The following is a 16,703-nucleotide window of genomic DNA, read 5'->3' as shown; positions in this document are numbered from 1 at the left end:
TTTTTTTTTTTTTTCCTTTGCAGGACTTGAAAACAGGAGCAGATCCATCACCATTGGGTTTCTGGCCCCCGAGGGAAGGCACTTGCTTGGCCCTTTGTGGTCCCCTCCTCAGGCTCTGATGGAAGCTGGTATATCTGCAGCAGCCAAGACATGGCTTCCTAGCTCTGACCATGCCAAAGGTTTTGCCAAAAAAAAAAAAGAAGAAGAAGAAGAGGCTCTCCCCAAACTTCTGGAGAGCGGAGGTGAAATGCAGGTGCATACTAGGTTGTGAGCTTCTGTGAGTTGAAGGCACCTTGGAGCAGTGGGTATAGGGAGCTTGAAAACCCCTAGCTCCCAGGGAGACCCCAGTGCAGCCAGGTAGAGAGGCTCTGTTTCAAAGCAGGTGCTGGTGCACACACCTCGCCTTGCTTCCTTCCTCGGCCTTCTTTGTCAGGGTCATCTTTTGCCTCAAAGCTTTGGAGATGGAAGAGACACGTTCTTTTTAGACTTGACGATTCAGGTCATGCTGGCTTCATAAAATCAATTGAGGGAGATTTTCATCTTATTCTTTGGTCTCAAACAGTTTGAATAACAAAGGACATTACCTGGGTTTTGAAGACTACTACTGCTCAGCTATAAGATGGCAGACTTTTAAAAAGGAGTATCCCTTCAATAAGACTTCTAATGTATTGCTATTGTGCCTTCTAATGTATTGTTGTTGTATATTCTAATGCTAATATACATTCTAATGTAACGTAATGTTAGTGGTCAGACACTTTGTTTCTCTGGGGGTATGAGTAGGAGAACTTACACTTTTACATGAGACTTTGCTTTCTATAGATTATTGCCACAAATTTCCTAATACAATGCTTTTAGGAACCCCTGTACTCCCCTTCCAATTAGGTGAGTGCATCTCCTTTCCCCTTGTGATCTTGCAGACACATGGAGGATTTTACAAACAACCTCCATGCTGACAATAACCAATGACTGGGCATTACCCTTGTGGCTCCACCTGCTTTACTCCGGGATAATTCATTTACTTCTAAGGGCAATTCAGCCAGGGAGGTGGTATACAGAACCCCACACCTCACACCTCACATCACAAATGAATCCCTCAGCCTTGCCTGTGCAGGGCGGTTAACTGGCCTAGAGGTCACAGGGTGGCATGCAGCTCCAATATCCCACTATTACCCTCTATGTATGCAAGACAGAAAGAGCATGAACAGTTACACCTTTCTCCTATTGTATAATTACGTTATTCTGGGGGCCAAGTGCCTGCAGTCCCAGAACTCAGGAGGCTGAGGCAGAAAGATCTTAAGTTTGAAGCCACACACATGGTGAGACCCTTCTTCAGTAAAACCAAGGGCTCAGGTAAAACTCAGTGGCAGAATGCTTGATTAGCATAGAGCAGATCCTGGGTTAAATCCCCTGTCTTGCAACACAAGAACTCAAGAGGAGAAAAGAATTATGACAAAGTAGCAGTGTGTTTCATGTGGTCTACTTATAGTTCTGTGGCCAGAGGTGACTTCATCCACAAAGGGTGGCCTACAGATTGAGGGCTGTGAGCTCTAATAAGCAGGTGGATTCCATCCTATGTGACCCTTTTGGAGACATGGCTCAAGGTCACGCAATCACTTAATTGCTTTGAATGGTCACTCAGACAATGAAAGAGGAGGCCTTTACAGAAACCACAGAGTGTGCATGAATTGACGGCTGTGATTGTCACATGGCAATCACACGGCACAAACTTTGTACGCCAGAAGCATCAAAACTAAATGCTTCTAGCTGGCCCTCGGCTGCTTCCACAGTGAGGCCTTTTCTTACCTCTTTAGTTTGGCCTTCAGGAAGTTCCTGTGCTTGATACCAACTACTTCTCACCACTCGCCAGTGTTCCCTTCAGACAGACAGCCGTGTCCGTCAGTCAAGCCAAAACTCCCAGCTCTGTGTGTCCTTGCACGTCTGCCTCTGTGCCTTGGCTTCTGCTATTTCCACTACTAAGAAATCCCTGTGTCCACGTTGGGTTATCTAAATACAAAGAATGCTTCGAGGAAGCTCTGTTTCCAGTCCTCTCTCCCACCACTCAGCCTTGCCAGCCCTTATGTGTACCAGGCATGCTAGTACTTTACATTTGTTGACCAACTCGATCTTCAAAACAACACTGTGGTTTAGGTTTTCTGGTTTGTTTGGTTTTGTTGGTCATCGGGAAATCTGCAGTCCAGTAACTTGCTGGTATTTAGTAGCAGGGCTGAGATTTGAACTCAGGCAGTTTGGCTCCAGCACTTGTCCAGTATCATGCCTTGTGGACAGTATGTGATCTACTGAGTTTCACACTTTTCCACCCACACTTTACCTGATAACAAGCTTCTCCCTGAATGGCCACCGACCTACTCTACCACCATCTCCACTAAGACACACTAAAACTCTTTTCTGAATGGGTAGTGCTAAGCGGAGCTGCTCACAAAGCTTGTGACATTTGTTAGAAATCTTGAGATCATCATGCTTGGTCGCTAGGGAGTTGCCACTATTAGAAGGTACAGCCTTTTGGAATAGGTGTACCCTTGTTGGAGGAAGGGTATCACTGAGGTTTGGAGGTTTTCTAATGCTCAAGCCAGGCCCAGAGTCTCCCTCTTCCTACTACCTGCCAATCTTGATGCAGAACTCTCGGCTACCTCTCTAGCCATCGATCTACATGCTGCCATGATCCCTGTCATGATGATAATGGACTAAGCCTCTGAAACTGAAAGCCAGTCCCAAGGAAATGCTTTCCTTTATAAGACTTGCCATGGTCATGGTGCCTTCACAGCAATCTAACAGTGACTAAGACAGAGAGACACAAGAACAAAGAGCAGGTAAAAGGACAGAATATGAACCGAGGATGGGCAAGCCCAAGGTCTGTGCTAGACACAGAACCACTACTCAGCGTTACTGCTGCAGGTTCTCTTACTGCTGCCCAGTCCAGCTACACAGAGCTGGGTTTGAATGCAGTGCTCGACATGCGGCAGCTGCATGGGAGTTGCAGTGACAATGACAGAAGAAATCTCATTGCTAGCTCCTGGTGAGTTAAGGAGGCAGGTCAGGCTCTTCTGATCACCCCCTCTGTCTGTCAAAGAAATCAGCTCTCTGGGGCTCTACATGCCCCTCAGGGCAACATGGCGAAGACAGCCACAATCACTCAGAATTTTTTTTTTTCACTTTAAAAGCCAATGGCTATTCATAGAATGTGCCAAGTGGTCCCCATGTTGGGTGCTGGGAACTTCCGACCCACCAACTATCGATGCTTATAGTGCCAAGGGGCCTCTGCTTCCTTTCAAGACCCACTGAGAACACTCTGGTGGTTACAGCTCCCTCCAAATCTGCTTGCCGACTGGGAGGAAATAGATCTTTCTGCCTTAGTAACAGCAAAATTGGTCTCTGCATCTGTGAAAATGATGTTCTCTGAGACAGCAATCCCAAATATTAATCAAGTATCAACCTGCTGACATGAGTGGAAAATAGAGCTGCGTCTCCATTCAAGTCTTGTTTGGAGCAGAGTGAAGGCTGATTTGGGAGGAAGCCTGTGAATGGGTCTCAAACAATATGGCAAGGTAGAAAGCGGGAGCTGCAGACCCCCGCTTCAGGGGTGCCTCTGCACCAGCAGGCCGTGTTCCTGGGCCTCAATTTTCCCATTTCTAAAATGAGAGCGAGGAATATCTGAGTCACTGAGGGATAATATGCGAGGGCTCATGGGAACAGCCTGGCTCTCAGAGGCTCTGTGCAGGAGCAATGATCTATTAGACACAGTCGATACGACTGACTGGAAGGATAAATCTGCTGTGGAAAGGGGCCTTTCTCGCTCTCCTTTGCCACTCCTGGCCTTAACATTTTGGAACATTACAAGCCCAGGGATGCTAGGAAGGGGCCTTCCTTTTTTTTTTTTTTGGTGTTTGTCTCGGGTTCAGGGTAGCCTTCCTGACTTGGTGACTTTACCGTTCGCTTAGGATGTACTCAAATGTGCTGTACCCAGACCAAGGGAGCCTCTGCCTGACTGTTCAAGTATCCCTGCTGTCCAGTGCAAACCTAATGGGCTTCCTCTCCCTCCCTTTCTTTTCTGCCCTAGCACTTTCTACATTTCCAGCCTTAGGTCTTATCACTCTCAGAAGCTGCTCACACCTCCCAAACAGATACCCTGAACCCCAGAGAAACAGCAGCTACTAGGGAAAAAACTGGAGGTTCTCTTCATAGCATCTCTGGTTCCTAACTTTCCGAAATGTTAAGGCCAGGAGTGGCAAAGACAAAAGACACACGGCAGCTAAATGCAGCATAATCCAGCATAATCCAGGATTTAAATCATTTTTTGGTTTTTAACATTGTTACAATATATAATTGAGGGAATGAAAAGTTTCCTGATTTTGATGATTTTATTATTTAAAAGAAATACTGTTGCCGGGCGGTGGTGACACATGCCTTTAATCCCAGCACTTGGGAGGCAGAGGCAGGTGGATCTTTGAGTTCGAGGCCAGCCTCGTCTACGGAGTTAGTTCCAGGACAGCCCTGTACAGCCAGGGCTATACAGAGAAACCCTGTCTCAAAAAACCAAAAAAAATATAAATAAAATAAAATAAATACTGTTAATTTTAGGGTATTCATATTCAAATACTTAATAGATAGATATAATTTACTTATTATATCTATTAATTGAAACTTACTCTCAAGAAGTTCAGAGAAAATAAACCCATGATGTATTAGACGCACCCACACCCGTGTGTGTACATTATATGGGGAAGTAATGTTTGGATTACTGTTGTAACTTCTGTATAATTTTAAATGCCCTTGTTCCCTGAAAGAGAATGTCTCATGGTTGACCAGTTTCCCTTTTCCATCGAGTTCGGCCTCTCAGTTTTCCGTGTGAATATTGGATCAGGATCCTACTGAATCTCATTGCCTCATGTCAGATGAGGCAATGGCCCAGTTCTGAGAGACCACATAACTGAGCTCTTCTAGAAGATGCAGCCAAGCTGAGATGGGTCTCGGGTTAACTCCACCAGCCAGTGTTGGAGCTGGCTCTGGATTCTAGGCACTCTTTCCTCTACTTCACACTACACAGCTGTGCAATCCCCAGGCTGCAAAGGAATGACAGATGTGTGTGGTATCTGGAGTCTATGTCTGACCACTCCAGAGAGGCCACAGTATGGACAGTGTAAGGAAGCTGTTCTCACCCCCCAGTCTCGGTCCCATGCAGCACCTGTACACTAATAACTCTTAAGTCCATCTCTGTAAATCTGACCTCTGCCTGAGGGGCAGGCACCATGCGCCGACTCTGGACACTAACCAGCACTGCTTACGGAACACGTGAAACCCAAATGCTGGATGCTCACATGCCTCTGCTTCTCCTTATCTTGGGTTCAGAGTTCATCACCTTCACTCAGTAATCAATGATGGCTTACATCAAAACATCACAAACTCTTACTAATATGTACGCGTTTTGTGGTTTGAGGTACCAGTCAATAAAAATAAATTTAGTTAAGAACATAGAGCTTGTGAAATTATTATTATAGTACTGGAAGGGGAAAAAAGATAAAGGGCCATGGAGATGTGAGATGGCTCGGCGGGTAAAGGTGCTTATAGCCAAGCCTGATGATTCCAGGAATCCATGTGGCAGGAGAGGAAAGAAGGACTCCCAAAAGTTGTCTTCTGACCTTCATATATATATATATATATATGTGTGTGTGTGTGTGTGTGTGTGTGTGTGTGTGTGTGTGTGTATGTGTGTGTATATGTATATATATGCATATATATACACACATACACACATACATATACGTATATATATACACGTATATGTATGTGTGTATATATACATATATGTATGTGTGTATGTATATACATGTATACACACACAGAATAAAACATAAATAAAAAATTATGCTGTTTTTTTTAAAAGAATAAAGATAAAGAAGATGGAGGAACTTTCTCTGTAAGTTTGTCTGGATACATACTACACAGCCCAGGCAGACTTTGGGACCCATGACAATCTTCCTACCTCAGCCTTCCAAGTGCTGGGATCACAGGAGAGAACCACAATGCCTGACAAGAATGAACAATATCTTCTTTTTTCCTTTCTTTCTTTCTTTCTTTCTTTCTTTCTTTCTTTCTTTCTTTCTTTCTCTCTCTCTCTCTCTCCCTCTTTCTCTCTCTCTCTTTCTTTCTCTCTTCCTTTCTTTCTTTCTCTTCTTTTCTTTCTTTCCTTCCTTTTTCCCTCCCTTCTTCCCTCCCTCCCTTCCTTCCTTCTTTATTTCTTTTCTTTGTTTTTCTTCTCTTTTCTCTTCTTATTCTTCAGGACTGGGTTTCACTGTGTAGCCTTGGCTGTAGGCTAGGCTGCCTTTGAACTCAGAGATCACCCACTGGCCTCTGCCTCTCAGGTGCTGGGATGAAAGGCAAGCACCTCCACTGCCCACTTTAGGAAAGAGAACGTTCAAAAGAAGTTTGACGACGGTACCTGAGCTTTGGTTTTCTCTTTCTTCTATAAAGGCTCCTTCCCTTTTATTCACACGTGTGTCTGTGAGTATATGCCATGTGTGTGTGGATGCCAGGAGGTCAGGCGAAGGTGTTGGATCCACTGGAATTGGACTTACAGGTGGTTGTGAACCATCTGATTTTGGTGCTGAGATCTGAACTTGGGTCCTCGGCAAGAGTGAGAAGTGACCCATTGACCCATCTCTCCAGCCGATTCAATTTTCTTAACCAGTGCCTTTATACCTATCATGTCTTTATTATGAAAGCTCAGAAGCTCTCATTTGGGGGGCTGCTAGTTGTGCTGTGAGAGCAGAGGAAAGAAAGGTCACAGTTGTCACATACAGGACAGACACTAAGAGAGGCTATGAAAACCCCACCCCGGGCATTAAGGACAGATGAAGCATTACTTGGTGGTCTTCTGAGGTAACGGGTCTGGAACAGAGCCGGCACACCTGCCATCTCCTCCACCAGATCCAAACTCACCATTGAGAGCCACTTTGGCTGAGTTCTAGACACACTATCCTTAAAAAAATGACCCAGGTCAGAAGGATTTTCTCTCTACTATAAATAGAGTCTCTATGCACCCACACCACTGGGCTCCACAGGCATCTACCAGCTGTTCCCACAGGGACCTTATGTCATTCCCCCACATGCACCTCAGAGAGTGTCTGCTGTGACTTCCAAGGAAAGTTAAGCCTCTATTTCCAGCCCCAGAGCCTCTTCCACCCTTAACCTGTAAGCTTTCCAGGCAATCTATTTTGTAAACAATTAAGCATGGTGAATAATAGAATTTTATATGTATTCTAATTATTTTTAAAATGATACTTATCAAATCACTTTGAAATTTGTACCAGTTTGCCCACTGCTCCTCAAAACAAAACGGTCACTGGACAGTGGCTCTTCCTCTTCCTGTTGGTCATTCCAAGCTTCCTACGACTTTAACTTTGGCCAGTCGCTGGAATATGGGGCAGGTGAGGGTGGCACATCTCTTTATGCCATTATAACACACACAAAGGGAGACAGGTCACAACACACCATATGGTGATTGAGGCCCACAAACTCCAGGCAAGGAAACCCCCCAGAAAAGCTCAGGCAGCTCATGCTTATGTGTCCAATACTTAAATGTAAAATCTATGGAGCAGAAAACGGGGATGGGGAAAGGGTTAGAAAGTAGGGAAGACCAGGAACAATGTGGAACTTCCAGGCCTCGGTTAGAACCCCATAATGGGCTGAAGGTCTTATCATTCCTTGTGGCTTTTGACCTTGACTTTGGTAGGAAAATCCTGTGGCAGCAAGGGCTCTTTTCCACAGAGCTAAACACACATGCCTGCTTAGGACTGACGCTGAAGAAGATTCCAGAAGAAGCTAGAACAGTAGCCGTCACAGCAGACAGCTAAGTGACAAAACACATGTGGCAAAGTGGCTGTAGCTCCTCTTCCTCTCCCATTCTCCCAAGAAGTTCTTGTGTGCCTTATCTGGGAGAGCAACCAGCAAGGCAGGGAATTCTGGGAAATTCAGTCAGTCTTGCCCCTATGGACACCTAACAGAGCTCCTCAGGTTCTGCCTGATCACTGGGATCCCAGCTGGGTTAAGCTGGTGGGATTCTGGCTTCCGTGTTTCCTCCAACATGTAGTTATGACTAAGACGTTCTGTCAACTGAAAAGTTGGTTGGAAACTCACTACTGACTTCACTTGGGTTCCTCGAAGATCAATTCTACTGGTTCTTTGGTCCTAAGAGAAGCATAACATGTTCTAATTGTCCCTGTTTCCTTCCTTTCCGGTGCTGCAGATGGCACTCAGGGCCTTGCACACATCCTGACCAAGTTGTTGTTTTCTAAGGCCCTCACCTTGTGTTTCCCATGCTCCTGCCTCCCCATGTGCTGTCTCTTGGTTAACGCAGCCACAGCCCCCCTGTAGCCCTCAGCACAGCATCTGTGCCCTGCATGGCCGATCCCCAGCGCCCCTGGTGCTGAGTGGATTAGGAACAAGGGGTGGAGGATGCCACAGTCATCCTGATGCCACCCAGATTATGGCAAACAACTCAGACGTTTTCACTGTTAAGCTTCTAAATGAAGCAGCTCTATCTTGCAGGCACAAACTAATTAAGTGATTAGATACAGCAAAGTGGTCAGTGCACACCGAACTGCTGCAGAGCAGCAGCAGAGCTGGTGGAAGCTTGTGCTGCAGGCTCACGGGTGGCAGAGCTGCAGCTGCTGAGTCCTCAAAGATGGCTGGAAGGGTAGCCATTGGAAAGGATCACAGGACAATATGGGAGAAAGGCCAGGGCTGGGCAGGGTCCTGGCTCAAGTTCCAGTCCCACCAGGAGTTTGTCATGTGACCTTGTGTCCTGTAGCCTCTCTGTGCCTCAATCAGTCCTGACTCAAGCCAGCTCTCTTGATGTCAGCGACAGCTGAGAGAACGGACTGGAAACTGTGGAAGAATAAGAAACATGGTGGGAAGCTGCACCCACCCACCATTTACATGGCATTGGTTCAAACTCTGGTTCTCATGCTCTCTAGGCAAGTGCCTTTACTCATTGAGCCATCTCCCCAGCCCTGGTGAAGACATTTCCAATGAGGTCTGTGGAGGGATGAGATTGACAGGATAAAAATCAAGGCCTTGCTAGGGCTGGAGAGATGGCTCAGCAGTTGAGAGCACTTGATATTCTAGCAGAAGACCTGGGATTGTGCACCATAAGTGTTGGTGCACAAGCATCCATAACTCTAGTTTTAGGGGATCCTATGTCTTCTTTCAACCTCTGCAAGCACCAGGCACACGTATACATGCACACACACACAGACACACACTCATCCACATAAAATAAATCTAAAAAAAAAGTTTTAAACAAGGGTTTTGGGATGAACTTGGATGTCTCTCTCTTTCTCCCCACCCTTCTCTCTGTCCTCCTTTTGGGATACAATTCCATGTATCCCAGGGATAGCCTCAGACTCTTGATACACTGACCTTTCCCTCCCAAGTACTGGGATCACAAGGCTGCACCTCTATGCACAATTTTGAGCGTGGGTTTTCTACTGCTGACATTCCCCACCACCTTTCTATCCCAGCAGACAGCAGAGCAGTGGAGTCACTCATTCTGAATGCTGTTTCATTTCTGAGAACCACAACAGTAAGTCTTTCCTGTACCTGCTGATGCACTTGCCTGAAATAGACAGGAAGCCTCATGAGACTGGGCCCTGAATCTTTGTCCTTTTTATCTGCATCTCCAGCAGGGTCTGGTAGGAAGTATATTGGATGTGGGGCTCCAAACCCGAGGGTTGTAGTTACAGTTCTGCCCCTCAAATGTCACGTAGCCACTCTCAGCCTCACATGCCTCCTCTGGCTCATGTGACTGTGTTCAGTACACTTGAAACAGTGTGTAGACACACTTCTAGGCCCCAGAATGCTGTGCAGGAGGGAGGACAGGTGCCAGGGTGTTTACTTGGCAAGAGCTGTTTACTGACTGGCTTTCTTGTCAAGGCCAGGAAGGCACCGTGTGGAAGGACCAGTGGTAAGATGCCCATGAAGAAACCCTCAGTGGTGGCCATGAGGTTACCAAATGTCCCCAAGACAGTGCAGAGTGACAGCATATGCCTCCTCACTAGTGAGCTTGGTAAGTCCACACAGTGCCCGCCAGTCTGGGCCCTTATTTATGGCTTCCTTTTGTCTATCCAACACACGTTGCCTGAATAAGTACCTACTATGAGAACTGAATGATAGCAAAACCAGACTAAGCCTATATTCCCATAATCTAGCCCATTCGTACTTAAGTAGGTGTGGGTTCGGGCATGTGTGTTGAGAATAGACAACCAATAGGATCCACCTCAGCAAAAGCTCCGCATGTGACATTTTTTGTGGGAGTCTAGATCTCAACTGAAAATATTAACAAGGTCAGATGAACCCTGATAAGAAGTAAAAGGGCGAAACTTCTGCCCTTCCCCTCGGAGGTTCTGTGTGTCACTTCAGCTCTTATTCGTTATGACCTGACACACATGGCTTACTAATACATCCAGGAATCCTCATCAAATGGGGATGAAGGCCTTAAAGAAACCAATCACAAGCTGGAGGGAGGTTCACTCTAGAGACACTAGGACCACAGCCTTAGGATAGCCACCCCTTGCAGTCTGGCATTTAGGGGGACAAGAGAAGCAGAGGAAGTAGGTTCTGTAGCAAGAATGGGTCCCCGAACAAATCTCCATGCTAAGGATGAACAGGGTCCAGGGAGCTATTGACAGGAAGCAGGAGGAAGGCCTGTGAGAGGGTCCAGGTCTGATTTAGTGAAGAAGGCAGTGCGGGCTAATAAATGACTACATAATAAGTTCCAAAAAACCATAAATGTTTATGGCAGCAACAGCTTAGAGAAGCCCAATGCACAGGCTTCTACTCAGGCCTGACCATGGTAGCAAAGGCCACAGGGAGCTTCCAACAGCTTAGAGAAGCCCAATGCACAGGCTTCTACTCAGGCCTGACCTTGGTAGCAGACAAAGGCCACAGGGAGCTTCCAAAACAGAGATACATTTTACTCTATGAGGTCACTTCCAAAGCCCAAATTCTTGAAAGACAGGCTGTGAGATCACCATATGGACTCCATAAAAGAAAATCTTGGGGAAATAAAGTGCAGACACTGAAAACCACACAGCAGAGGTACCAGTCTGAGCAGATACCATACAACTGACAGGACAGAACTGCACCAAGTCCCTAGGCTGTAGGGTGTTGGCCTCCCTCTGAAGGAGCCATTTATAGTCTTCAAAATTTATGCTGCTTCAGGCATTGCCACAGAGGGCCAGGGGCCTTAGACACTGGCCCGCTCTTCCCTTTTTTACACACCTTGATTTGGTGTGTTTGGTTTTGAGACTGCCTCTTGCTGTATCTCATACTGGCCTAGAACTCCCACTGGCCTCCTCTCTCAGCCTCCTGAGAGCTGGGATTATAGGCCTGGGCCACCACACATAGCCTCGGCATGCCTGTTCCTCACCCTGTATTTCTTTCCTTGCAACCAGATCTATTAAAGACTGTGCTATCTAACCTGCAGTTTGCAGGACAGCCATGTGCACTTAATTTTAATGATAATATCAGCTGAAAATCATTCTGTTCTCCCAGCCACATCCTTACGGATGATACAGCCAATGGTCACTGTTTTCTCATGATTGTACGGGTCAAGGGGATCCTTCACAATAGAGTTAACGAGGAGGCAGCAAAGAAGGCAAGGTCAAGGGATCCTCTGTGGAACGTGTATGTGTGTGTGTGTGTCTGTGTGTGTGTCTGTGTGTCTGTGTGTGTGTGTGTCTATGTGTGTGTGTGTCTATGTGTGTGTCTGTGTGTGTGTGTCTGTGTGTGTGTGTCTGTGTGTGTGTGTCTGTGTGTGTGTGTCTGTGTGTGTGTGTGTCTGTGTGTGTGTGTCTGTGTGTGTGTGTCTGTGTGTGTGTCTGTGTGTGTGTGTCTGTGTGTGTGTCTGTGTGTGTGTGTCTGTGTGTGTGTCTGTGTGTGTGTGTCTGTGTGTGTGTGTGTCTGTGTGTGTGTGTGTGTTAGTTATACTTTCTGCAATTGGAAGTAAACCAGGGAATGCATCTTCATAAAGTCTTCCAATAAAATCTGCTCCAGTAGGAAGCACATCTGTAATGAGTGTTGGCTCACACGATGCTCCAGGGTTCAGAATTGTATATGTTAGGTTTCATCAAACATGATTACATAATAAGGAGGCTGATGCAGCAAAACCTCCAGAATCTAAACCACTATCCAGACTCATCAAATGTATGGAATATAGATTATAGATGAAAAGGAGATTGAATCTGGACACTTACTTAGGGTTTGGAGCAAGCATTAAGATTTTTTTCCCCTTTCTCTAATCTCAGCAGGCAGTCCCACAAACATGTTATCAGCACTTTTGAAAGATCTTATCAAATATTGACTTAAGAAAGAGTCCACCTACTTAATGGTGACCTCCAGACACCCCTAATAAGTCCAGGGCCCTACTTTATATACTACTAAGCTATGGCATTCACAAAGTGAACAAAACAAGTGGGTTGGGTCCTCCTAGGAGGTAGGGCTTTTACCATTGAAAAATTAAGCAAGTACAGGGTGGATTCTGATTGGTGGAGGGAGACAAAGAGTTCCAAAATGGGAATTCTATCAAAAAAAAAAAAGAAGAAGAAGAAGAAAGAAAGAAAGAAAGAAAGAAAGAAAGAAAGAAAGAAAGAAAGAAAGAAAGGAAGAAAGGAAGGAAGGAAGGAAGGAAGGAAGGAAGAAAGAAAAGAAAGTGCAACATTCAAGGTGCTTTTCAAATTCAATAGGCTACTGAAATTATTTTCAAAATTTTATTACAGGATTAGTGATGTGGGCAAGGAAGACCCTAAAACAACCAGGGAGCAACCTCAGAACTTAGGCCTAACTGGGCACAGGTGAGCAATATGTTCTCACTTCTGCCCTGGGTTCTCTCAAGAACTGTGTTAGTAAAAGAAGCCAGGCTTGCAAGGACTCCTGCCAGCTCACAGTGGAGAAAGCATTGGGGCGAGAGGCATCACCAGGGAGAAGGCACTAAACGCACATTTGACAGGCAGACAATTTCTTCCCTGAGCTCGGGAGTTTTAAAAATGTGTTTGCAAGACTGAGTTCCTGCTCTCAGACTGTACATGGTAAAAGATTTCCAACCCTGATTTTACAATGCTCTAGGGTACAGCCAATGATTACAATGTGTGCATTTAAAATTCTCAAAGCCAAATTAATCTTAATTCCTGTTCACTGAAAGGGTGAATATCTCTCCAAAGCTCCCTCACCTCAGCTATGGTCCTGGCACGCCGTTCTGAAAGATGTGGTAACCACGTCTTAGGCTCTCCTTGAGGTAAAACCTTCCTGTGCATGGAAAATGAGTTATCTCATGCTTTGGGCTGAGTGACGCTGTAACTCAGATATTTCAGGTTTAAGCAATTCATATTCTCTCTCTCATATTCTCTCTCTTATTCTCTCTCTCTCTCTCTCTCTCTCTCTCTCTCTTTCTCTCTCTCTCTATCCCTCTCTCTTTCTCCCCTCTCTCCCTCTCTTTCTCTCACCAGGAATTCCAGAGTTCTCCGAGCCCTTTCTTCTCCCTGGCCACCCTCCCAGCCCTTCTCCAACCCTGTCTCTGAGCCCATCAGTAATGTCCGCAGGGAATCCAGAGCTTATCAGGGGAATAAACCTATTATAGCTTCTATCAGCTCACTTCTCATGCCTGGCGAGCTGGCATAAGTGTGTTGCATGCAGTAAGGCAGTTAATCCTCTCTCGATCCCTCTGGAAAAGCACGAGATACTCATTTTCCATCCACAGGAAGGTTTAAGCTCAAGAAGAGCCAGAGTTAGCCAAGGTGAGCAGAACAGGAAACTCATCTGGTTCTGGGAGCTCCGAGAGCACTTTCCACTACCTGAAACTGGAAGTTTGGCTTTCTGTTTCTGAACAATGGAAGGACTCCACAGTGTTGTATCTGTCCCTTCCGTAGAGACTAGGAGGATGAATCAGGGGTCACACCCCAGAGCTGTTGCCCCACCATACAACCTCAGCATCAGTCCCTCATCTGCTGGGCTTGGGCCTACATTATCCTGGGAGGCGCTGGACTTTCCTGTTGACAAATGGGGCAGGGCCTCGGTGCACTTCCTTGACAGTCCATGGGCATCTGTTCAAAGGCAACCACTCTGCTGATAAGGCCGAACATTTGAACACAGGGCTGTCAATTGAGTCCTTGATCAGGGAGATGTGTTGAAGACAGAAACACATATGGTCTATCCTTAGATCAGCCACATGCTCTTGAGTCATCCCCGCTGAAGCCCAAAGGCTGCTCCAACCTGCTTAAAAGCCTCTTTGAAGACTGCCTCTTTTCTCAGTTCAGACTTGGGTCCAGTGAAACACAACTGGGCCATGGGTCATGGGAATGTTGCTCTCAGGGAGGGAGAGTGTGTTGTTGTGAAGCAAGAGCACACTACAAGCTTAGTCCCTTCAGCATGCTCCTGTTTCCTTCCCTGCTTCAGAATCAAATGGTCATATCCTCAGAAATCCTTAACAAGAGACCAAACAGTTAAAGTTGCTTGGTCTTGAGTATTTAGCCTCCAACATTATAAGCTAAATAACCCTGCTTTCTTTACAAGGTACCCAGACTCTCCTATCAATCCACATTTTATATTACCAATCACTATGTGAAAAAATATCTATCTATATCTATATCTATATCTATATCTATATCTATCTATCTATCTATCTATCTATCTATATATATATTCCCTCTGGTCTGCCCTTACCTTCCCCCCGCCCCCGAGACCTAATACAACCAACTCTATTTGAAGTCAAGAGATGTTGTGTGTTTGTCATGTGCTTCTTACTCAGTCATCTATAAGATGACAGATGTAGGGCCCATGTCCAGCCCCTTAGTCTCAAGCCCCACACAATGAATGAGTAGACCAGGTGCTTGGGCCTCCATGTTGTCAGAGTGGCCAATCAAAAGGGTTGGAACTTTAACCATCATATGCGTGTGTGTGTGTGTGTGTGTGTGTGTGTGTGTGTGCACACACGTGCAGATGTACACGTGACTTTCCCCAAGAGAGTGGCAGCAGTAGGGAGCAGGGTGTGAGCAAAGAAGGAGAAAAAAAAACCTTATAGATATGTATGACAGGTTCTCATACCACAAATCCCTGTTGGACGCTACAGGCATTAATCCTACCAGAGCACAGGGAGTTAAAGATGAAACCACTCTTGAAACTGAAACCAATTATCCACGGCAATTTATTAAATACGGAAGGCTTCTAGGCCTTATTAGCGGGAATGTTTAGTGCGTTTTCGTAGCCTCAGACAGCCACTTCTTCACTTGTCAGCACCTGCTGGCAGCAGCTGGAAGAACTGCACCAATTTTGCTGTATGTGCAAATCAATTTGATGTCTCCCCCAAAGACAAAAATCGGTAAAGTGATCAGGCCCTAATGAAGGCGTGTCACTGACAGCACTGACATGAAGAGGCTGAGGAGGTGTGGCCCTGAGGTCACCGGTGACTTCTTCCTGCCTGGGTTAAGTGATTTTCACCATCATCTTCCCCACCGGTCCCATCAACATGAGGCAGGGATTAGGGTAAACCAGTTCCTCCCCGTCTCCTCCAAGTCTCCGGCTCTTTGGCTTCCTTCTTCTCACTTGCACTAGTTTCTTAACTGTTGATATGTCAATCCATCTGCCAGTCTATCCATCCATCTGTCCACCTTCCCATCCACCCATCCTTTTATCCACCCACCCACTTATCCATCTATCCATCCAGCCATCCCTCTACCCATCCACCTACTGATTGATCCATCCATCCACCCATCCATTTAACCATCATCCATGCATCCATCCAATAGATATTTGAGAAGGACTCAATGTACAGGCATTTAGAGAGTGACAGAGTATATTTATATCTGGTTTTACAGTCAAAAAAATGCTTTTGTATACATTATTTCATGAAATTATCACAATGACCATATGAGGTGGCTGTTAGTATCACAGGTTCATAGACGAGGACACAGATTCTAAAGGACCTATCACTTACTAAAACAACATAGCCAGCAGGTGTCAGGGTCTGGACATAAATTCAGGCATTTATTCTGTTAAAAACTCATAACTCTTCTAGAAAGTGGGCTGTATAATTTTTCCATTTGTCTTGCTGTTACTAACTAAATGCCGTGCTCCAGTCAGCACATACAGGCTCTGAGGGGTATAAACACCAAGTTTCTGCCCTCACAGAACTTGTGTTGTAGTTAGGGAAACAGACATTAAAACATATGTTCACACAATAAATATTTGTTTTCAACACATGAGGGAATACTAGTCTAGATGTGAAAATTAGGGACGTTTCCAAGAAGGAGTCAATACTAAGATGTATTCTGAAGGATGAGTCAGAGTTCTGGAGAAAGGGGGATGAAAGGAAACCATCATTAGGGAGGGGGAAGCATGTACAAAGGTCCTGTGGCAGGAAGACCCAATGTGCTGAAACGTTCAGGCTAGGGCCACTGGTATATGAAAGGGAGCCTGGCACAGGCTGTGGTTCTGACCCCACAGACCTGGACACCATGATAATGGTTTTTAGTTTAAACTTAAGAGCAAGGGGAAGCCACAAGTCACGGGAATGACACGATCAACTCTGATTTGGATTCTGACTTTGGTGTGCAGAATGGGCTGTAGAGAAGCGAGAGTGGAAGCAGGGAGAACAGCTGGAAGGCGTTGGCAGTTGTCCAGGTGAGACATGATGGCAG

At 45.8% G+C, this 16,703-nt stretch overlaps 1 protein-coding gene across 9 annotated transcripts in view; it reads right to left on the bottom strand.

Moving 5' to 3' along the window:
• The window catches only part of Atxn7l1 (ataxin 7 like 1), a 226,933-nt gene that overhangs the window by 111,472 nt on the left and 98,758 nt on the right, over positions 1-16,703 (bottom strand). The gene's annotated exons all lie outside the window — the stretch shown is intronic.

Source organism: Mastomys coucha, unplaced genomic scaffold, assembly GCF_008632895.1.
Source record: "Mastomys coucha isolate ucsf_1 unplaced genomic scaffold, UCSF_Mcou_1 pScaffold6, whole genome shotgun sequence".
Lineage (NCBI taxonomy): Eukaryota > Metazoa > Chordata > Mammalia > Rodentia > Muridae > Mastomys > Mastomys coucha.
Note: the sequence above shows the minus strand (reverse complement) of the source record. Positions and strands in the feature narration are given on the sequence as shown.